The sequence below is a fragment of the Antechinus flavipes genome, chromosome 5 (genome assembly GCF_016432865.1).
Source record: "Antechinus flavipes isolate AdamAnt ecotype Samford, QLD, Australia chromosome 5, AdamAnt_v2, whole genome shotgun sequence".
Classification (NCBI taxonomy): domain Eukaryota; kingdom Metazoa; phylum Chordata; class Mammalia; order Dasyuromorphia; family Dasyuridae; genus Antechinus; species Antechinus flavipes.
The window spans coordinates 208679776-208704750 of NC_067402.1; the positions used below are offsets into that span (position 1 = coordinate 208679776).

The 24975-nt window shown below is 34.6% G+C and overlaps 1 long non-coding RNA gene across 1 annotated transcript; it reads right to left on the minus strand.

The window, feature by feature from the left end:
• Window positions 1–498: 498 nt before the first annotated feature.
• LOC127564927 (uncharacterized) lies at window positions 499–24975 on the minus strand. The gene is made up of 2 exons (XR_007954392.1): window positions 24890–24975; window positions 499–4033 (listed from the first exon to the last, which is right to left on the minus strand). It is a non-coding gene; the product is annotated as an uncharacterized LOC127564927 (long non-coding RNA).

Consider the following 24975-nt stretch of genomic DNA (forward strand, 5'->3'; position numbering starts at 1 on the left):
TTCCTGATTCCATACTTAGGAATCTATTTTGTATGAAAAGATAGGTCAGTTTAACAACTATAGTTTTTTGAGAACATTTCCCTTCCTTCTTGTAAAAGTGGGTATCCCAGATTCATGTTAAAATTAAATGAATGAAAAAACCCCACATGTTGAGTACTTATAGTGGCCAGGACTGCTATAAGTATTAGAGATAAAAATTCAAGTGGCAAGCCCTTGATGAACAGGTTTTAATAGGGGAATAGAAGAGGGAGAAGGGGAATAGATTGAGAGAGACGTTTTGATCTAGGAAGTCACCCAGGTATAAGAAGGATCACAAAACTATCAATTAATGTCATTTTTTCAGGAATACTAGTATTAAGTAACCACAGGATTATATAATGATCAACTCTAAAAGACTTAGCTCTTCTTAGCAATTCAGGCGATACAAGACAATTCCAAAAGACTTAAGATTGGAAAATGCCATCCATATTCAGAGAAAAAAATTATGGAGACTGAATGTAGATTGAAGCATATTATTTTCCCTTTTTATTTTTTCTCATGGTTTTTCCCTTTTGTTTTTACTTTTCTTTTGCAACATGATTAATATAGAAATTTGCTTATAAAAAGGAATAGTTGTGTAAATGTGATTGTTCCACAAGTCAAAGTGGAAAGTGAGGTGGATGGGGTGGGAGGGGTGAGGAGGGAGGAAAATATAGAATATTGTGGCTAAGGTGACAAGGCTTTGGCTCAGGAAGGACATACCCAGTGGGTTACATTTTCTCCTCATGGGTATTTAGAAGCTACATTACCTCAAGATTTGCAGGACTCTGCTGGCTCAAGCCTCTCAATCACCCCATCTAAAGCCAGCATCCCATTTCCTGGTGTCCACCTCCCTGAGCATTCTTATTTCCTCACCCAATTCCCCCAAAGCAGGAGCTGTTCCCTCTGCACCATGGGCTACCAGACTACAATGGTGGACTCTCCCAATTCCAGAGTGCCAAATGACTTGAATGTTACCACTTGTCTCTTTAGCCTGGTTCAACTTTATTACCCATTTAATGGAGCTTTGACAAAACGTCGGAACCAAACAGCCTGGGGAATCACAGAGGCTATGATGTTTATTGTGCTGAACAGAATGTGATAATCCATTAAAGGAACATTTTCAACAAGCAAGCAGTTCAAGGTACAATCATAGACAGCAACTCTATATGAAGAACAAAGCAAAAAAAAGTTAGAAGACACTCAAGAAATAGAGAAAAAGTAAACTGCAGTTAAACGTCTTGATACTTTTCTCCTGCAAACATACCTATGTTGCAGAAATGGTCGAAAAGCTAAATGTCCAGTCTTACCTAGCAGTGACCAATGACAATGAAGAACAGTCCTATAAAATTTATCTCCCACAAAAATAAACTATATATATAAAAAATTTTATGATGTTCTCACTGTTCCAATGGCCACAAGCATTTTTTTTCAGTCTGAAAAAATGAGGTATAGTAGGCCCTAAGAGGTAGTAATGTGTTTTGATTGTACAATATATAGAAAATAAAAGACAAACTTCATCAGAGCTGTAAATACCTCGGTGCTCAGAGTCTGACCAACATGCATTGACCACTGAGGTTTCTAAAAATGTATTATACTGAAGGCTTCTATGGAAAATGCCTTTTTAATTTCTTCTAAAAGAGCCACTAGTTATTTCCATTTGTCTAATGCTCAGTTAACATTAACATGCCTAGGTTTAATTCTCCCATTGGCTTTTTTTGGGGGAGGGCATGTTTTATAACAATGAGTTCTTTGCCAGCTTCAAAAAGCATGTGAGCCTTCAAATAAGCTCAATGAAGAAGCTAGAAAGGAGTGGTTTTTTTCTTTTTTAGTTTGGCTTGAACACTAAAAAAGCCATACTGACATACGCCTTCATGAAAAACTACCTCCTGGCCCAGTTCATAATACAATGTTAAAAAAAATAGACATACTGACTAAGAGAAAGAGGCATTAAAAACTCTACATAGGAAGCATTTAAAATAATCTGGTTGAAACATATTTTTAAAAAAATCACATTTGTGTAAAATATATGAAAATACTTGTCAAGCATTTTCTTACAATCTACTAATTTTAAAACATGTTTTTATGATTGCATTATGCAAAAGCCAAGCTCACTGCTTCCTACCTACAAAGCTTCAAGTTTCTTTGAAGGTTTTTTTTTTTTTTTAGTGAAAAAGTAATTTAAAATGTGTTCTTTTCTATCAAAATTCTTTTACAAAAATAATTTTGATTAGGGATTAGTTGCAGTCTTAACTGTTTCAAACATGGCAAAACTAATGCTGAAAGTTAACATATTCATTCCATTTAATGTCTGGAGGTAGGTCTTTGTCAATCCATTAGTCCATTTCTTTAAACAATTCATTTGAGGTACAAACTTGGACAGTAATGTTCAAACAGTACAGTTAAAATTTTGTTTTGTTTTGTGTTTTTGTCATGTAGTGTCATTGAAGAAAATTATCCTTACAAAACCTAGGAGCAATTCAGTACAAAAATATATTCAAGTTAACAGTACATTACATAGAAATCTAGCAGAGAATAGAAATAAGTACATTTAAAATTGGGGAAAAATGAAAAGAAAAATACATGTCATGCTGAAACACTAAAGACATTGCTTCTTTAACTGTAATTAAGTGGTGAGGGAGAAATGAAGAGAAAATGAAGAGATCCAAAATCATTTACCCAAAGGATTTTTTTTTTCCTGCATTTTATGTGTATAGCAGCAAGTATTTATCAGGCTGTAAAAGTAATTGTAAAAATCAGAGGTAGCATTGAGTAGTGGGGAATATATTGCATCTGTTGCTAAAAGTGCAGTTTGAATGAAAAGATGGGAGCACTGAAATTGAGGTAAAATACCAGTCAACCATCCTATGTCAAAAGGCATCATTGGAATTAATACAAAACCCCACTTTGAGGTACATAGTATTCTTTTTTTGTTTTTACATTTAAATCGATACATAATGAAAAAAGGTATGAATCCTTTCAATTTTTCATCACTAGTAGGGTGACTGTGGCATCACTCCCACAAATTTTTAATTTATCCCCTTTCCTATGCTTCACATTAATTGATGTCATTAATCCAGAAGTACCTTTATTTTAAAAAAAAATTTTTTTTAAAAAGATGGTCATTTTACTTGATAACCATCTACAGATGCTTTCAGGATAATTGTTACTGATTTCTAAATGGAGTTTACCTATGGAGAAAGTCAGTTCTACCCAAATGAGTGTTTTCCTGAAGATGAGTACTACTGAGTGGTGTTCATTGCTCCTGTCAATATGCTCAGTATATCCATAAATATGCATTTTGGCAACACAGATTTGCCTTACTTCCCTTCTGCAAAATGAGTACAACCTCTTCTGGTTTATGAGTTGAGAGAAATGACAAATCAGCCTTAAATCTTTCTTGAAATAACAGTAAGTGAAAAAATCAAGTAAAAGTCTACAAGATAATTAAAAAAAAAAGAGTAGCATCTATCCCTTATCTTTGGTGTTCTAAACAGGGAGTTGACTAAGATAGAGAGTGGGTTGTTGGTGGTGTCTGAGGCCTAAAACGTGTTTCACACCAAGCCTTTCCTGTATGAATGCCCATTATAATTAATATTACAAGTTTCTTGTTTACACGCAGTGCAGTGAATGACTAAACCTGATTCAAAGATTTTTCTGACCCATTCACCCTTTCTTAGCAGCTCAACAAACTATTAGTAGGTTAAGAAAATAGAAAACAGTAATTAAAAGTTGCATCGTTAATCTGTGTCCCCCTGTGTTACAGCAGTTTTTCACTAAACCTGGGACTGTGAAGGGATTACAAAGAAGGTGATTAATAAAGTCCTTTTTAAGGTTATGTGATTTTTTTCCCCCCAGGCAAAAGTGGAAAAGACCATGGCAAAAGAAAACAAAGTGGTCGCGGCAGTGTCTTCTCCCTTCGAAAGACCCAACTGCTGATGAGGTAGAAATGGAATCGTGTGGTCTCCTAATCATCCTCTGCAGATTCTTGTGAGGAGGTCTCTTCAGTCTCTTCCTGGAAAACATGAAAAAGGACAATCATTACTCCCTGTGATTATGGGCCTTGTAAGTAAAGTGAGAGGGGACTTTCTTAGAATGGAAATTGTGACTTGAATTTTTGCTGGCTTCCAAGGATGAGACTAATTGGCAAGTACCTCCCACTTTCAACGTTTCTTAAACAAGTAGTTGAGGAATCAAGGTGTTGTTTTTTCCCATAGTAGTCATTAACCATTGTTGATTTAACATTTGACATAGTGACAGGCAGAAAACGTAATTGTTTTCAGGCCAAAGAATGTCAGTGTGATGTCTGTTTCTTCACTGGTGAGTATGGAAAAAGAAACAAATGCATTTCTATCAAGATCGTTCAAATTTGGCGTTAAGGGTCGAAAAAGAAAAGGGAAAAATGAAGGAGTCAGGGGGAGAGTTTTTATCCTTCCGCATCATTAGTAGTGCGGTAATCATCATCTGCTACTCCCCTTCAAATTTATCCTTGTCCTTTTGTTTATTAAAGAATCAAGAGGGAGAAAGGAAAAAAAAATAATTTTTGTAAAAGAGCCAAAGAGAGTAGATGATTTTCTTTAACTTAAAAAAAAAATGATAACCAAAGGTTTACATGACTTCTCCGACTTCCAAACATTTAGGCCATACATAGAAATGCATAGTGAAATGGTGGCTCACCCCGGCAGCACAAATTTATTCTGTCTTGATTATGGATAGCTGGGAATAGTTTTTAATGTTGAGTCTAAGTGTTCCTCCTGCTGTCTATGTCTTTGGAGTTGGTAGGGGCCCTCGGCAGACCTCCCTGTTCCCCACACCCTCCAACTCCCTCACCAGGCAGCCCTCTTTCCTTTGCTTATTTAATAAGCTTGCAATACCTTTCAGGACATGGGTGGTAAATGGGAGACAATAAACATTTCTGATAAAAGGGTTGTTAGCGAGAAGTTGATTTTTATCAAATGCGGCTCATCATCTCGTAAGACGGCATGTGAACAAGACCTAGGAAGACTAGGTAAACATTTACCCCTCCAGCTAACTGAGACCCTTTAAGAATGGTCGGCTTAAAACAGCTTATAACAGTCTTCATACTTTAATAGATTTGATTTTCCACATGGCTTCATTTTGTCTGGGTGGCTAACTGACACAATTTATAACTCTCTTCCTTTCCCAGGCCACTACAGTACACCATTCAGTAAAGCATGCCTTAAAGCTTGTCTGCATTATATGACCAAACCTCCATTCATTAGTGTTTGAAACACTTCAGCTGTGAAGGGGCTCCTAAATGCTACCATGTGTGACACCGCTGCATAAGAGTGGCCGCATGGAAAGAAAAAACATACACACACATGCACTCCTCTCTCTCTTTTTCTTTCTCTCTTTCTCTCCCCATCTTTGTCTTTGTCTCTTTCTCTATATATCTGTCTCTCCTTCCCCCCCCTCTTTCTCTTTCTGTGTTTCTCCTGTCTCCTTTCTCTGTTTCTGTCTTTCCAGTTCTCTCTCTCCCTCCCTCCCTCTCCCTCTCCCTCTCCCTCTCTCTCTCTCTCTCTCTCTCTCTCTCTCTCTCTCTCTCTCTCTCTCTCTCTCTCTCTCTCTCTCTCCCCATCTCTTTCTTTCTGTCTCTCTCTCCTCTCTGTTTCCATCTCTCCGTCTTTCTCTCTCTGTCTCTCTCTTTTTTTCTCTCTCTCCATCTCTTTCTTTCTCTGTCTCTTTCTGTCTGCCTCTTTCTCTGTCTCTCTCTCCTCTCTGTTTCCTTCTGTCTCTCTCTGTCTTTCTATCTGTCTGCCTCTCTTTTTCTCTCTCTCTCCATCTCTTTCTTTCTCTCTTTCTCTTTCTGTCTCTTTCTCTCTCCTCTCTGTTTCCATCTCTGTCTTTCTATCTCTGTCTCTCTGTCTGTCTCTTGTTTTTTCTCTCTTTCTCTGTCTCTCTCTCCTCTGTTTCCTTCTCTTTATCTTTCTATCTCTGTCTCTCTCTGTGTCTGTCTCTCGTTTTTTCTCTCTCTGTCTCTTTCTCCTGTTTCCTTCTCTCTATCTTTCTATCTGTCTCTCTCTGTGTCTGTCTCTCTTTTTTTCTCTCTCTCCATCTTTCTTTCTCTCTTTCTTTGTCTCTCCTCTCTGTTTCCTTTTCTCTGTCTCTATCTCTGTCTTTCCATCTCTGTCTGTCTCGGCCTCTCTGTCTCTTCCCCCAACTCTTCTCCCTTGCCTTTAATCATAGGCCACTGCTTATTTCAATTTCTTTTCAAAAGGTTTCAAACATCTCCCCCCAAAAAGACTGGAAAAAAAAGTTGTTAATCCAGGGAATAAACATACACACACAAATGAATGGATGACAGCTTAAAAAATATAACCATAGGAGCATATAGCCATGAGATTTAACACTGGTTTTGTTTAGTCTGCTGTGGGTTAGGTGGGAAATATGGAAAGCATGAAGTAAAAGACCTTCCTGCTAAACTGTGGGCCTCCAATATTTAAGCCTGTAGGTTTAGACCTCTTGACGAGGCAACAGGCCATGACCCTGGGACTCTACTCTCCAGAGGACTAGCCACAAAGGGAGATGTAGCGTGATCAAAGCCATGGAGAGACGAAAGCAAAAAAAGTCAAGGGTCAGCTGCCTCCTGACCTTGCCTTTTCACTTAATATTTAAATTCCAGGAAGTTGCTAACCTGTCAGACAGAAACTGGCTTCATTTTGGTAATGATTCACTTCTCCTTGGGACCAAGGGATGCAGATTTAAGTAACTACTTTAAAACTCACCACTATAATGGCCATTTTTTGGTTTTGTTTTGTTTTCAAAGTGGGACAGAGTTTATTGCTAGTAAGCATTTGAGCTGGGATTTGAATTTAGACCATCTGACTTCTAATAACTAGCATTTAATTTTGTGTTTTGACTCATAAAATATTTTACATTTTACCTCACAAACTACTCTGTGAGATATATGATATTTTGCAAATGAAGAAACAGGTTAATGACTTGTCTAGTATATGTGGCTTGTCCCTGGACACTTAATATGCACAGTACCACTTCACTGTCTCAGATGCCAGATCTTGATGCACTAATAGAATTCAAGTAGGTTAGCCAATTTGTTTGGTTTTATTGTATTATTATAGAATCTGATAATAATGAGAAACATTCCCTAATAAGTGAAAACAAAAAATGTGAGCAATCAACAGCCATAAAATGCTTTAACCCATTAATAATCAGGAAAAAAAATCCCTCTAAATGCAGCAGAGAGACATAGTGTATTGAGATCTAGATTTAGACTCAGAATTGGCTTTCTCCTAGACAAGCCATTTGCTGGATGATTCTGGGCAAATCATTTAACTTTTCTTAGTATCCACTTTTTCTTCATCTATAAAACATGGATATTAATAATGTCTATTTTACACAGTTGTTATAAGGATTAAATGAAATAACACACATGTAGTGCTTTGTAAATGTACACCTAATCGCATCTACTTTACATAATTGTTAAGATAAAATGAAATAGCATGTGTTGCTTTACAAATGTGCAGCCAGAGAGAGCAATAGATAGAGTACTGAGGCTGGAGTCAGGAACACTTATCTTCAACTTCAAACACTTGCTAGCTCTATGCTGGGCAAGTCACTTCACCCTTTTTGCCTTAGTTTCTTCATCTGGAAAATGATCGTTCCAATAGCTTTGCCAAGAAAGCCTCAAATTTGATCATGAAGAGTTAGAAATGATCGAACAACTTCAACAAGTGCTTTGCAAACATGAAAGCACTATATAAATATTCTACCTAGTATTAAAATTCCATTCTTATATTGGTGAAGATGACAAAAGAGGAAAATTGAAATTGTTGGAAAGGATATAGGAGGACAAGAATATGAAAGCACTTTTGGTTAAACTGTGAACTATATCTTAGAAGTCACAAACTGTGCATACCTTTGACTCAGCAATCCCATTAACCAAAAATATTGTCCAAAGGGTGAAAGGATCCATATGTACCAAAGTATTTATAGCAGCACTTTTTGTTGTTGCAAAGAACCAGAAATAAGGTGAATGCCGCCTTTTTTGGCTTCTTTCAAGTTTCAGCTTAGATTTCCCATTCTTCAGGATATTTTCACTTTGCTTTTTAATTCCAGTGCCTTTTCACTGTTGTCCAGTTTCTACAGTCTATAGCTTGTTTGCACAAAATTATTTGACTCTTGTTTCCCTTATTGGACTGTAAGGTCCCTGAGGGTAGAGACTGCTGTTTGCCTCTCTTTGTATTCCTAGACCATACTAAAGTGCCATATGTGGAACACAGTAGGAATTTTAAAAGTTTGATTGACTCTAAATTATAATATATAAATGGGATAAAATACTATTGACATTAGAAATGAAAAAAGAGAGATTAAGGGAAACTAATGAGCAGAGCCAGGAGAAATTTACATAATGCCTATTATTACATAAAGAAAAACAACTTTGAAAAACCCCAAAATTATGATTAACTCCATCACCAATTACATGTGACTCTTCTGGTTAGAATGGATGGAGTACTGGATGTGGAATTAGGAAAGTCTGAGTTTGAATCTTTCCTTAATGTGACCTTGGGCAAGCTAGTCAACATTTGTCCTTCTTTTCTTATCAATTAAATGATAACTCAGTTTTGACTCAATAAACTCTAAAGCCATGAATCTCTGACCTCTCTCTCTACAGAAGACTGATGACAATTCATGATTCCCATTTCTTGGTAGAGAGATGATGAAGAAGAGGTGAATTGAGACATAACATTTTCAGACATGGCTAATCTGTTGATTTGTTTTGCTTTGTTGTTGTTCAGTAATCTTTCTGTTTAGTGTGACTCTTTCTGATCCTCTTTGGGGTTTTCTTGAAGGAGATAGTGGAATGATTTGCCATTTTCTTCTCCAGCTCATTTTGCAGATGAGGAAATTGAGGTAAACAGGCTTCAGTGAGTTGCCTAGGTCTTTCTGACTTGATGTCTGACACTCCATCCACTGCACACTTTGCTTTTGCTTAACTATACTTATCTATCTAGCACAATGCCTGACACATAGTAAGTAATTAATAAATGTTTACTGATTAGTTGATTTCTTCTAAAGGAGGGTTTCTGTTGATGAGGGAGGAACACAGAGTGGTAATGATAATGATGCAAAAAAATAGAAGAGTACATCAATGAAATATTTAAAAATATTCAAAAGAGAACATAAGAAAGTTCAGAAGGTGTCAGAAACAGGGTAATAGTGTTACTACTGTAGTAAATTTAATGTATACAGAAGAAAACAAATCATACTCATCACAAGTTCACAGTTTCATAGCCATTTTCTTTGCATAGTGAAATTTTCCTGTTCATGGATGTTAGGAAAATTCACAATAAAAAGAAAAAAATTAAATATTTTTAAAGTAAAAAAATTAATTTTCAAATCTGGAAAGAAATAAAAATTCACAAATTTAAAAATAATCTAGGGTGAACTATTATGTTATTTAAAACTGCTAGACACTGATTACCAAGATCATGAAATATCAGTAGTTGGTTCAAAGTCCATTGTGACTCAAAGAAAATGATGATTTAGAGTATTCTTTGTTGTTGCTGAATACTTCTTAACACAGCTAGGTAGAGCCATAACTAGCATTTTTCATGCCCGAGGCAAGAAGCAGGAACCAACCTTTTAAGACAGATTCAGTAGGAGAGTATGAATGTGTTGGGGGAAATTTAGTATGAGAAAGGGACCATGCATAGGGTACCACAAAGCCTTTGTGTAGGGACAAAAAAGTTCTCTCTGGTAACTTTTTTTTCAAACTAATTATTCTTGCTAATTAAGTATACTAATTTCAGTTGTTTCTGCTTTTGAAAGATGTGTGAAACTGTCAACTATTCCCTCTAAATTTCAGCACTCTGGGGCTAAGTTTTGATCATTATAGATGGATATGGGAAGACAGGATTTTAAAAAATATCTCTCTTTGCCAATTTTGACATTCTTTCATTTTTTGTATTTAATGCTGGGTGCCACTTGGTGAAATTGTCATCCTATATGACTTTCAGAACAAATATGGCTCCCAATGGAACAAAAATGTGGTTCTGTTCTGTGTCTCAGCCCATCATATATATGTCCTACTATCTCAGAATTGGGTATACTCCCAGGATAGACATTTCTGTCAAGTCACATGAAGATAGACGACACCATGATACCTTCACAAACCTTTTAAACAGCCTATCTATAAAACAAAACAGGTTTTTGAACTTTCCATTCACTTAGGACTCCTTAAGTCCTAGAGCTGTCAAAAAGGGGAAATATGGAGGTAATGAAAAAAAAGGAAGTAGTCTCTAAGCCAATCTGAAGATGAGCTTTCAAAATTCAAGTGACCTCATTCTGCAATTCAATTCAATAAACATTTCTTAAGTGCTTATTAAGCATAGTGCTAAGTACAAAGGATACAAAAAGAGGCAAAAAGCCAATCTCTATTCTCAAAGAGTTTACAAACTAAAGCAGGGGATGAAGAAATTCTATTTACCTTTCCTGTGTGTGACTGTTTAGTCCCAAGAGAGTGTTCATGACTGTTCTCAGTAGCATGAATATACCAGGATCCCTCTTAAGGCAAAATAAATTCATCAAAGCAGAAATTATGGGAAATTACAAGGATCAGGACCAGCCAAAGTGAAGAAAATGCTAAGAATGATTTCCCAAAATGGCATAATTTTTTGATGTACCAGCCACCTAGAATCATATTCTCTTTATTTACCTCTTTATGAATTCTTCCACTAAGCAGTAGACAGACCTTTCTGGGCACTGGCATAATTTAAAAACTTGTTTTTAAATCTAAGTTAAAAACCTATCACCAATGAGATTGCAAAATTGTTCAGACCTCCAACAAAAGCTTTGAAGTAATAAGAAAGAGATTGAAACATGTAGCCAAGAGCTGAACACACCTCATTACGGCCTCGCTATGTGGGAAGGCACAGCTACAGCTTCCTGGCCAAGCGTGCTAACCCATTGGAAAGGGGCTTCGGGAAGGTAAGATAAAAGGGTCTTTCAAAGTGGAAGTGCACAGTGACATTTTTATGAGCACCAGTCACTAAGGTCTCTCTGAACACTGAACAGCCCACAGTCATTCACATAGCTACCTCACAAAGAAAATGGAGGCTGCCCTCTGAGGAGTCTAACAAGCATGTTTTCTGGCAGGGAGCAGAGGAAGGAGAAGGAGAGAGAGAAGCCAAATGGGACAGCTTTATTTTTCAGGATTATTGGTAAACTGCACCCATCTTTGTCCCGTGTTTTCTTTTGCTCAAGAAAGAAAGACATTTCCCAAATACAGCTCTACCATCGCTCATTCAGAATACCCTGGCTCTTAACTGAGCTTGGAAAATTCCAAAAAGAATCAAAAACATATTTTGGAAATATCATTGTCCTTTTGATTTGGTCCAGCAGAATGGATGTGGTATACCTTATGGTACAATTCAACTAAGTGATTAAAACACACACACACACACACACACACACACACACACACACACACACACTCACTAATGCTTGATGGAGTTCTAAAATGCTTTTTAAAATGTCTGAAGAGTTTAGTCATAGACCTTACCACACAGACACTGGTGAGGTTGTGAGCTGGCAAGAAATGTAGTATTTAATGTTTGAGAGCTCAAGTTCTGGGTTTAATTTTCAGATTCAGACTAAACAGCGGGTCTGTAGTGAGAGGGAGGCCGTCCCAATTCTTAAATTGAATGGGGAAATGGAAATGCTCACCCCTTCAAACTTTATTGATTGTGTAACCATGGAGTACCTCTTTGGGCAGATTGAGGAATGCAAAATCACAGAAGTCCGTGTCGGCTTTAATAAGGCTCTATTTTTTTTTTAACTGCAAAGAATTCCACTGCTCTTTTATTATGTAATGCTGCAGGCTAAAAATACATCCATAATTTAAGCCATCTTGCCAATAAATCTACAAATACCTGGTAATCCAGAAAGGGTAGTTGTGGTTTAATGACATACTCTTTTTGTCATCCTAATATGTTCAACTCCTTAAGGATTTAGGATGACGCATTTAAGAGTTTTTCAAGTTCTTCAATATCTCCAAGCAATACCACCAAAATGGGAATCAAGGACCCTCCTGTTAGCCATACTGACCAGGAACTAATTTTTCAGGTTTCTTTGCTAAAAGACTCAAGTGACCACAAAGCCCAGCTTTCTTGCTTTTCTGTCTGATATTTTAATTTAAAATGGATTGGGGCTGTTTAACTTAATGGAAAGTGATTATTTCCTCCAACTAGAAAAACTTTATGACACTCCCCCCCCCCAGCTTTTGAAATAGAATATATATAAACTATATAATTTGACAGGCACAAGAGTTCATGGTAGAAATTCTAGGGATAAAACAAATTTTTGATAGTTTTAAGAAAAAGATTAAATTTTTTGTTCATTTTTATATCTCATTTCTATTTTATACTTATGACCTAAACAAAAAATTGCATAAATCTCAAGGTTCCTTTGGGGAGTATATCCCCAACTTGGAAATAGGAACTATATTTTTAAAGAATAATTTGCAAAATGAAATAAAAGCATGTCACAGGAGCATTGATTTAGAGCAAGGGGACCTCAGATATCATGTTACTCAACCTTTTTCCATTATGCATGAGGAAAATGAATTTCAGTATAGTTAGGTGACTGAAAATACCACATAAGGAGTAAAGAAAAGAGTATGAATTTGAACATAAGACTCCAGTGCACTTTCCAATACACCAATACACCAAAGGATTTTAACGTTTTATGAGTCACAGACATGATACCATCAGCATTCTAGTGAAATGTGGAGATCTTTTCCAGAATGCATTTAAAGGTGTAAGATGAAACACAAAAGATTAGAAGAGAAATCATTTATATCGAAAAGCAATTATACATATATGTATACATATATTATATACACATATACAATATGTGTAAGTATATATATATATATATATATATATATATATATATATATATATATATATATATATATTTATATTTATATTTCATGAACTCCAGGTTAAGAACTCTTGCTGACTATATTATGTTGTCTCCCCTTGGGTTTGTATTTCATGGAAGGAGTATTAAGTTTGGAGATCAGGAGAGGTGGTGCTAGCCCTATCTTTCATTAACTAGTTGGTAATCTTAGGCAAATCACTTAATCTCCTTTATTGGTCAAATGAAGAAAATGTGATCTGATATAGTTAATGCTTCAAGGAATAAATGTGAGGAGAAAACAAGATAATACAAGTGGAGGTCTTTAGAAGAGTAAGAAGTGCCACCAAATTGCACTATAGGATTTTTGTTACTATGGTTATGAATTTATTGTCTGTACTTCTTTTTTAGTTTATACAACATTTGGGAGGAGAGACAGAATCTCCTTAGTTTAAAGTACAATAACATATCCTATGGAAGCTCAGGAAATTCACCACTCTCTTGGTGGTTCTAAGAAAGTTTCTTCACTTCTCAGTGCCTTAGGTACTTTATAAGACTTTAAAAGGAAAAGCTGATCTTGAAGTCCTGGTTGGATAGAATGTCCTCCCTGATGATTCTGTGTATTAATGTAATCACATTTTACAATCACAAAAACACTTTAGATAACTTTCCCTAAAATATAGAAAGAAATATAGAAATATAGAGGGTTCACAAAAAAGTAGGAAGCCATTATGATCATGCTTTAGAAACAATTTGATAGGGACAAGTCCTATGAATGTATTAATAGAGGGAATTCATAGATTAAGAAAACTCAATTCTACCTTTTGGCAGAAGGTTGGTAATTTTGAAATTTATAATCTTAAAGAGTTTCCTAGAAAACTGAAAGATTAAGTGATTTGCCAGTATCGCCAGAAACAGAATATGACCCTTGTGTTTCTGATTTCAAACTCAGTTTCTCTCCACTAAACCATGCTACCTCTTAGATAATTTGAACCTATTTTAAAAATTCACCTAAATTACTGATACTTCCTAGTAAATATTAAAATTCCTTTGAAAGAAAGAAAGCAGATAATCTTTCTTTTGGGGCTCCTGATTGATACTGGGTCAACAATACAAATGTCAGCTCTTCTCTAGGGCAAAATGACCATGGCAATTGCCTTTGTTTAAGATTTCATGCTAGTTCTAATCTTGGTGTAATAAACAATGGTGGCTGATGGTAATGAATCACATACTTAGAAAGCTAGTTATATCATAGAGAAGGATCAGACACAATGGATAGATGGCACATTAATTAAAAATGGTACAGTGGATATATGGATGGAGTCAGAAGAACTGAGTTCCAAGCTGATCTCACATACTTATTTTCTGTGTGACCCTGGGCGAGTCATTCAACTGTTTATCTCAGTTCCTTCATCTATAAAATGATCTGGAGAAGGAAATAGCCAACCACTCTAATATTTCTGCCCAGAAAACTCCGAATGGGCAAATGGGGGAAAGAATGAGACACAACTGAAATGACTGAGCAATAACAACAACGTCTTGTCTCAAACAGTAGGAAAAATGTTATCCAAAGGTCTTACTCTTCTGAAAGTCTATTTGTGATTTGGTTTAGTTAAAAATATTTTAAAAAGAGGTCAAAGATGATTTAGTGATGGAATAAATTCCTTATATCTTTAGGGAAACAATGAAAAACAAAATTTTTTCTATCAATTTTCAATAAATATCAAATTGCAGCAAGAGATTTATTTCCATTCTCTTTTCTGATGTTTAAGGAAAAATCTATCTTCCTCAATCCTTTAATTTTTCATCTTTAAAATTAAAAAAGAATTTTTGTTAATCTGAACTTGATAAACACCAATAAACAGGAACAGTTTTAGTAAAAAATGAAACAAAACAAAACACCAAAAATGAGGATTGTATATAGAACTGCAAATCTTTACCACATGCAACTTGCGATTTTTAAAAGTATGTAATAATTCAACATAATAGTTACAAAACTGTCCTGCTTGTTTATGTTGCCCTCTAAATTTCCTTCTTTTTTGTTTGACACATTTCAAAAACTCTTCATTGGTGCTCTTTTTTTCCCCCCTTCTGGCATCAGTAAGATCCTTTTTCTTTTCAATTTCAAACTCCTACCCCCCCCCAAAAAAAAAATCTCTGAAATTGTCATTGATCATTTCATTGATTATGAGTCATGAAATTGTTCAAACTTGCTTTTCTTTAGGTTATTATAGCTATCATTTATCTTTTTCTCTTGGTTCTTCTCAATTCACTCTATCATTTCATGTAAGTCCTCTGAGATTTTTCTGAATTAGTCCCATTCTTCATTTCTTAGAATGGTGCAATCATAGGCCATTGCATTTTACTATAATTTGCCATTCACTAATTGATGGCACTCACTCTCCTAGTTTCCAGTAAAATAGAAGGAATGCTATGAATATTTTTGTCCATCTAGGTTCTTTCCTTCTTTCTTTGATCTCTTTGAGGAATATATTTAGTAGTGGTATTGCTGCATCTAAAGATGTACACAGTTTAGTGACTTTTTGATGTAAAAATCTTTAAGATTTTAAAAGTTATTCATATTCATAACACCAGTGAATCATCTATAATGAACATCTTGTTATTTTTCTTTTTGTGGCATCTTTCCAATCTTATGTACAATGTAAACTTAACAGTTGTTCTGATGTGCATTTCTCTTATTAGTGATTTGGAGTATTTCACATTCTCTTCCATTTAACAAAATTTTTTTTGAGCAACTTTTGTGTAGGGCCATAAAAAAGTATTACTGACATTTGCAAATGCTCCTAATATACAATGAGTGTTTTTAGGTAGAGGAACCTATATTTTTATTCAGATTTCTAGAGTTTTGTAGTGAGGTTAGATTTTGAAAATTGGTTACTGTTTATTCCGTATTCAATCCTGGCCAAAAAATTTGGCAGGTCAAAGCTTCTGGTAAATTTACTAACTGATTGCATGTGACAGGTGGTTGGCATTCAAGCTTCATCCAAATGGAGGTGCCAAATATCCAAAACATGGATGTGAGAGGTAGGGAGAGGTCACTACTTGTTTATTTTTTAACTTAACATGGGGCCTTTCCTCCACGCTTAAGAAGTTATCACTCATAAATTGGAAGTTAGTCTCTGTTAAATTTGAATGTTTTCTTTCCCCCAAGTTAATCCCTCCCCCCACTCATCTTACAATAAAGTCATGAGAAAAAAAGCAGAAGTGGAAATATCATTTTGGAATTTAAAAAATCATGACCAACACAACAAAAACTCTCCACACTCTAGCACAAACAAGGTCAACCCCAGACACCCAGCTCTTTGACCTACTTGGGGGTCTATAAACAGCCTCAAACTGAGCAATGTGTTTTCACTTCTGTTTAGAAATTATGTCATTGGAATAACAAGACATTCTCTGCCAAGAACCAGTTGACTTCCTATTCTTGCCAATGTTCCTTTATTACAACTGTTAGCTAATTACTTCATCTGTTTATAGGACTGGTATTAACAGCTAATAATTATTTAGATTTGCTTCATTCTTCTCTTGTTTCTGCCCTTCTTCATCTTAGGTTCTTTTGAGGATTTCTATTTCTGATATTCCTTCCTTCTTTCACTTTTATTTCTTACTATAATGCTCTGTTTATATTCCCTTACATTCTGCATGAGATTTAATTTCTTTTCCCATTACAGAATTATTTCTACCTTCCTCTCCCAGTTTTCTATGATCTAGGAGATGTGAGGGGAAGGGATGATAGAATCAAAATCTTGGTTTCTCATACAACATAAGAGTGCCCTTAGTGCCTCTTAAAGAACGACAAGTTGGCACCAAAAGTTTACCAATACACAGAAATGTTTCACCAGCCTGAAAGAATTCATTATTACTGGCCCAGTGTAAATCATTACTCTCCCTGAGAAAGAGCAGACGAGTGGCTATTTGTAAATCTGATTTATTATGAACTATTTACTCCATGGCTGAAGTACGACGTAAAAGATGAGTGTTAGAAGGAGAATGCTTTCTCTTCTCTTCTCTACTCTTTGTGTGTCTAGACTAAAAGACCACAGTAAAACTGCCTCTTTTTTTTTTTTGCACAAGATGCGGGCTGCAATTCATCAACTTGCTGTTACCCTAAATGAAATCTCTAATTTTGTTCCAAACAATGTTTAGGTTGTCTGAAATATAAACATCCCCACAACTGCCCTTGAAGTCTCTGCAAAAACATCCAACATTTGCTATATATGTTTTTTTTTTTTCTTTGAATTGGGGGTGGGATGAAAGCGTGACAAACCAAGTCTCATTGAGGTGCCTTTACCATCATGTCTTCACTATTCCCAGGATGTATTTCTTACAGGTTAAAATAGTTTATATCCAAACAGATACCTCTGTTTCCTAGTCTCTGAAAAACTGTGTGCCTTTGCACTCTGGGCACTGCAAAGTGAGAGACAGATCACCACCAGTCCTTATTGCACTCATTCAAGGAGTACTACTTTCCAGGAATATAAAGCAAATGAGAGAAATGAGGTGAGAGGAGGCTTCTATTTAAGGGTGTAAAAACAAAACTGTTTCAAGAGAATGGAGGGATGGTAATGTTTTAACTATCATATAGGCAGCCTCTTCTGAGCTGAGCTTTAAGCCCAAGAGGAAGAAATGAATGAACAACAATTTGAGGGGATTGATAAAACAAAAAAGTGTATTCTGTCTTCTTGAAAATCACAGAGATTCTTTTGTTAGTATAATGAGTTTTCCAACACACACACACACACACACACACACACACACACACACACACACATCCCATTCTGATAACTTTCCTGGTGTTACTTAACCAAAATGCCCATATTTTCTTTTTCTTAAAGTTAAGGCTATAAACCTTAAATTATGACTAAGGATATAGCTGCTTCAAATCATCAGAAAGTTAGGAAATTTCTCCTTTGTATTTTTTTTGCTGATTTTATCAATTTAAATAAGAATATAGTATGGGCACATAGGAATTTTTTTTCCCTAATAGGTTGTGAAATCATAGTCTAAAAAGACAACAATTATGCTGAGATTTTCCATTTTAGAGTTTTAAGAATAAAACTCACTGATGATTTACAGTGAATTGCTGGTTTATTTTGTAAATGCAAGTTTGTGCAGGGGAGATTCTCTCATTTCAGAGTCATCTCTTGTTTTTTATGATGAGCACACACTCACATACGCAAGTTTTTGTGACTCATACAAATCCTGAATTTATCGCTTCACAATGGATGTTACTATGGCATTTTCTGTTGGTAAGAACTCCCATCCTTGGAGATCAGAGGACGTCAAAGCATTTGATGACATTATGCTCTCTTACAATAGTGTCTTTGTCAGCCTGTGTACATGTGACATTTACACGGCATGCGATTTATACTGCCTTAGCTTCACAGAATGCAAGAATGAAATCCCTGCTATTTCCCTCTAATAATTTAAAAGTAATTTTCATCATAAACTCAATGAAAATATTGATGTATGTGTTTGAGAGGCAATGGATAGTAACTGGATGCTAATTAGTATCTCTCAGAATCCCTGAGATTTATCTTTGCAAATTGGAAACTGTAAAACCTGAATATATTAAATCTAACAAAAATTTATACAAATTCAATAGTTCTAACATCTTTGTGAAGGAAGAAAGGAAAAGGTTCCATTAGCCCCATTTTACAGATAGGGAAAGTGAACTATAGAATAGAGGTAAGATTATATAGAATTGGTCCAGCATGATCAATTAAAAATCTGGGACTCTTCTTGCCCTGGGACTCCTTTCTTTAAATTACACTTCTTTCATTGTAGTAAAATTTTCACATAGCATTACTTAAACATAAAGCCTCAAAGCCTTGCTGATGAAGAAAGGATATGATTCTAACTTAATCCAGACTGCCACATGGAAAAGCCATCTGTGAGAATATTTTGAAGGAAACAGATGGAAAAAAGGAAGAGATTCTTCTGAATGTCATGTAAGATTTACATGATCCTCCATGAACTTCCATGTAGTCCCCATGTTTATCTAATTTATCACTATTTCCTTCGACAGCATAGATTAAGAAACCCACATGAACGTGTGTTCTTGCTGTTAATTCTAAATTTCAATTCTTCTCCTTTAAAGGTCAATTTGGTAGTATAAAAAAAGTATAAAGGAAGCAAACTAATCAGTGAAGACCAGCTATCTTCATCTTTTGCTCCTGGGATAACTTATCAGTTTGTTTGAAAGCTTAATTCATTTCCTAGTGTTCACTGATCTCATTTTTCTTCTTTTTCTGATTGAGAATATTTGTTCCAGCCAGGCTAATCTGTTTGCCCTCCACCACATATCATTCCTTCCCACCTCAGTGCCTTACATATATGACATTTAATTTTCCTGGAATGTCTTCTCTCACTTACTACCTCTGATTTTATTGCTCATTTTCCATCACAATTCACCCCTTTCAGGTAGACTTCCATTTACAAAGAGAAAAGCTGAGTAGAGTACTCTTGGGGGAGACCATCAACTAGATGGTGAGTCCTTAGGCAGGTCACTTAATTCTTGTCCCACAATGTCATAGTGTTGCTATTCTGAAATCATCATGCTTGTCATTTCTTACAGCACAATAATATGCATTACAACCATATACTATAGCTTGTTTAAGCATTCCCTAATTGGTGGTTATCCCTTTAATTTCCAATTCTTAGTAATCATAAAAACAACTGCTATAAATATTTTTGTACAAATAGGTTCTTTCCCCTTTTTTGGATGTCTTTGGAATGTAGATGTAGCAGTGATATTTCTGGATCAAAGAATATGCTTTGTTTTATAGCCATTTGGGCATAGTTCCAGAATGTTTGAATCAGTTCACAACTCTACCAACAATGTATTAGTGTCCCAATTTTCCCACATTCCCTTTAACATACATTTTCTTTTTCTGTCATATTAGTCAATCTGATAGGTGTAAGGTAGTACCTTGGAATTGTTTTAATTTGCATATTTCTGACCAATGATGATTTATTTAATGCACTTTCTTTATCTGGAAACTGTTCATATCCTTTAGCACTTGAGATTTGACTTGGATTTTTATAATTTGAATTTTATTTATTTATTTTAAAAATAAATTCTGTTCTCTATATATTTGAGATACTTATTGCAAAATCTCCATTCCCCTGTCTGTTTTCTGCTTTATTTATAATTCTAATTGCATTGGTTTTGTTTGTGCAAAGCCTTTTAAATTTTATATAATCAAAATGATACACTTTACATTTTGTCATGCTCTCTAGGTTTTCTTTGGCACTAAATTCTTCCCTCTCCATAAATCTGACAGATGAACTATTCCATGTTCTCTTAATTTGCTTATGGTATCACTTTTTATGTGTAAAGCACATACCCATTTTGACCTTATCTTGGTATATAGTGTGAGATGTTGGTCCATATCTAATTTGTGCTTTGATGTTTTATAGTTTTCTCAGCAGTTTTTGTTCCAAAAGTTTGGATCTTTGTATATTTCATATAGTAGGTTACAATGGTCATTTACTATGATGTAATTTGTACCTAGTCTATTCCACTGATACGCTATTTCTTAGCCAGTACCAGATTGTTTCAGTAGTTAGTGCTTTATAATGCAGTTTGAGATCTTTCCTAGACTTTTTTGAAAACTTCCTGTTTGTCATTTCCAATAGCACAATAGTATTTCATCACAATCATTTACTGCAATTTGTTGGACTATTCCCCAATTGATGGGCATCTCCTCAATGTCTAATTCTTTGCCATCATAAAAAGAACTACAGTAATATTTTTGTATGTATTTATGCCCTTTTCCTTTTTCTATGATCTCTTTGGAATGCAGACTAGTAATGCAATTACTAGGTCAATAGGTCTGCACAATTTTATAACTCTTTGATCATCAGTCCAAATTGCTCTTCATAATGGTAGAATTAGTTTACAAATCTGCCAATTATTGTATTGGTATATTGATTTTTTCATATTTCCTCCAATATTTGTCATTTCATTTTCTGTCATATTAGCCAATCTGATAGGTATGTTAAAGTTGTTTTAATGTGAATTTCCTTAATCAATATTAATCTAGAACATTTTTTCATATATTTATAAATAGTTTTGATTATTTTTCTGAAAACTGCCTGGTTCATATACATTGACTATTTATAAATTGGAAAATGACTTGTATTTTTTAATAAATGTGAATCAATTCTTTATATAACTGAGAAATAAGGCCTTTATCAGAGAAACTTGCTCTAGAAATTTTTCCTCCACTCTTTTTCCTACAAATTTTGACCGTACTAATATTATTTGTTCAAAAGTTTTTTAATTTTATGTAATGAACGTTATTCATTTTACATCTCATAAGGTGCTTTGTCTCTTGTTTGCTCATAAATTCTTCTCTTATCCAGATATATGACAGTTAAAATTTTCCATGTTCCCCTAATGTGCTTATGATGTTACTCTTTATGTCTAAATCATGTACCCATTTTGACTTTATCGTGATATATAGTGTGAGATATTAATTTACACCTAGTTTCTGCCAAACTACATTCCAGTTTTCCCAGAAATTTTTGTCAGCAAGTGAATTCCTGTCCCAAAGGTTGGGATCTTTGCTTTTGTCAAATACTGGATTACTATGAGCATTTACTCCTACGTATTACATACCTTCTCTATTCCACTGATTCACCACTCTGTTTCTTAGCTAGTACTAAATTTTTGACAATTATTACTTTATAATACAGTTTGAGATTTGGTATTGCAGAGGCCACTTTCCTTCCTATCAATTTTTCCTAATTAATTGCCTTGATATTCTTGATTTTTAATTTTCTAGATGAATTTCATTATTTTTTTTGACTCTATTTGCAAAGGTTATTGATTATTTCAACTAGTTTTTAACTAATTCCCTAGTTGAGAGTAATGGTTTTGTTTCCTTGTTGCCTATTCTAATTCCTTCAATTTCTTTTTTTGTCTTACTGTTATAACTAGCATTTCTAATACATTACTGAATAAAATGCATGATAATGGAAATCCTTGCTTCATCCCTGATCTTACTGGGAAGGCTTCCAGCATATCCCTATCACAGATACTGCATGCTGATAGTTTTAGAAAGCTGAAAAGCTCCACTTATGCTTTCTAGCTTTTTTTTTTTTTTTTTTTTTTTTTTAAAGAAGTGAGTTTGTATTTTATCAAAAGCTTTTTTGGGAGGCATCTATTGATGTAAATATATGATGCTTTTTTGGTTATTGATATGTTTTTCCAATAAGATATCTCACATTTTCTTCTATTTTTTCTTTTGATTTTGCTTTATGGATTCTTGATATTTTATGTAATCGTTAATTTCTATTTTCTCAAGTCTAATTTTTAAGATATTATTTTCTTTAGTGAGCATTTGTATCTCTTTTTCCATTCGTCTAATTCCACTTTTTATAGAGTTCCCTCCTTTAGTGACTTTTTGTACCACTTTTCCCATTTGTCCAATTCTGCTTGTTCTCTTCAGTGGATTTTTGAGATTCTTCTACTATTTGGCAAATTTTTTTCCCTTCAATATTTTTTGGTGCCTCTTTTATCAAGATATTGACTTCCCCCCCATAATTTTCTTTCATTGTTTTCTTTTTCTTTCTTTCTTTTTTTTTTAATTTTTCTTTCTTCTACCTCTCTTATTTGATTTTGAAAATCTTTTTTGAGCTCTTCTAGGAATTCTTGTTGGGCTTATGTTTAACTTGTATTTTTTTTTTTTCCTTTGAAGCACTGCTTGTAGTTGCTTTGATTGTATTGTATTTTGATTGTCTTGATCTTCCATGTTAGGTTTTCTTTATGGGTTGGATTCTTTTTTGTTGTTGTTTGCTTATTTTCCCAGCCTATTTCTTGCTTTTGGACTTTATCTTAAAGGTGAGCTCTGCTTCTGGAGTTACAGGGATGTTGTTTCAAGCTTCATATTTTCTGTGCTATTGTTTTCAGAGCTAGTTCCTGAGTTCTGTAATTATGTTTTCAATGCTTCCAAGGTGATATGATCTAAGGGGATGTATGATTACTGTTCTCCTGGCCTGTGCCCTGATCTTTACCCAAGAAGGAACCTTGTTGCCTTGTAGCCACAGGTATCAGTGCTCTACTTGGCCCTGGGACTGTGATCAGGTTTCTTATCTCCTTAGTGTCTGTCAGCTGAGAGTTCCCAATGCTACTATTTCTACTGATGCAGTTGCCAAACTATTGATTGTATTACTGGGATTGTCACAAACTTTTCCTGCCAACCTCCTTAATTTCTTGGGCTGGAAAAAATGTTTTTCTCTAACCCTTTGTTAATTCTGCCAGTTCCAAAGTTGATTTGAGGCATTATTTTAAAGTTGTTTGGAATAGAATTTGAGAAAGTTCAGCTGAATTCATGCCTCTACACCATCTTGTCTCATACCCTAAATTTTTTAATTGTAAAAATTATTTCTATATTTTCAAAGAGCTGTGATTTCATCACCATGAGCATTTACTCCAAAGTCACATCACAAAATTACATCTTTCTCCATTCTTTAGTAGCACTCTCTAAGAGAAGTTAAGACTTAAAAAAACTCTTCATCTGCTAACTATCTTTCTGATGATGAACCTTGAATTTAGCTATATTAATCCTTGGATAACATAAGTCAACCTAGTAGTTACCTAAAGACTTTTCAACTTGGTAGGAATAATAGAAGTTGCCTCCGTTGACATAACTTTAAATATTTCCATGACATAGAGGACATTTTTATAAGGGATTCCCATTTCATAATTTAATAATTCATTTGCTGAAAGTCTTCTTTATACCTAACCTAGATCTGTTCAGCTTCCAGTTAACCTTAATAAAACAAGGACTATCTAGACATAATTACTACTTTGACAATAACAATTCATTTATTCATGATACTTCACTTCAAAATGATAAAATCAAAATTCAGAGATGAAAGAGACGTTAGAAAAGAGAACATTTCATGGAGCAGTGATTTACTCAGAGTCACATAGCTTGTAAGTCTGGGGGGCAAGATTTAAACCCAGGTTTCATGTCCAAAGCCTTATTCATTACATCATAGACTTCAATGTATGGGGAAATCCCTGGGAGGAAAATTCTTCTACCAATACAGATTAGCAATTCTTTATCAATGTAGTCTTAGAGGCTTGACTGGGCTGCTGAGAGTCTGAGTACCTTGCTCAGGGTCACACAGCCAGTCTGAATCCAGACTGCCTCTCCAGTTGTATTCTTAGGAATAAAACATTTTCTTAAGGAATAATTTTTTTTTTCTTATATGAACTGGACTTGGTAAAAGAAACTCCAGAAGGAGGAATTTTGACACTGCCAAAGGCTTACAGTCATTATGGCTGAAATATATAAGGACAAAGTGTATGATTTCCCAAGTTGTGAAATCAGGTTAACTTTTCCTGTCAATTAACTCCTTTTTAGGGCTATGCATATTAAATAATTTTTTGAACATGCCTTAAGAACTTCAGAAGATGTTATATAATATTATTATTATAAGGAAAAAATTTAACAAACATCCTGAAACATTTTGACTTGTAAAAAATATACAGATAGTGAATTCTTATGAAGTCAATGGATGGTTATATGGAAAAGGGTAAAATCTGCTCATGAATATATTTGGAGTAGGAGGTGTTACAAAGACTCAAGTTGTTATTACACACAACCTAGAGTTCAAGAACTTAACACATCAAACTTGTATTCCATTATTCCAAATTTAGATCAGAAGATTAAATGAATTTATACAGTCTCTACATTCTCTTCACACATTATCTCTTTAAATCTGAGGTATACCAATTCTATTACAAGAGAGATCTTTAATAACAGTAATATTATCTGTTCTAAGAAATTAAATAGAAGAACATTGATTGAAAGGATTGTATGTCCATACATAATTGTGGGAGTGAGGTGGAAGGGACAAATATAGGAAGAAGTTGCTTTCATTTCATTCTTAATAGTAATCAGGAATGAATTCAGGATAATTTATATCTTACCTGAGCAGGCTTCTTTTGAATCACTTGTTGTGGCTAGGAGAAAGAAAAAAAAAAAAAAGGCAGTGTTAAATTCATTTAAATGACAA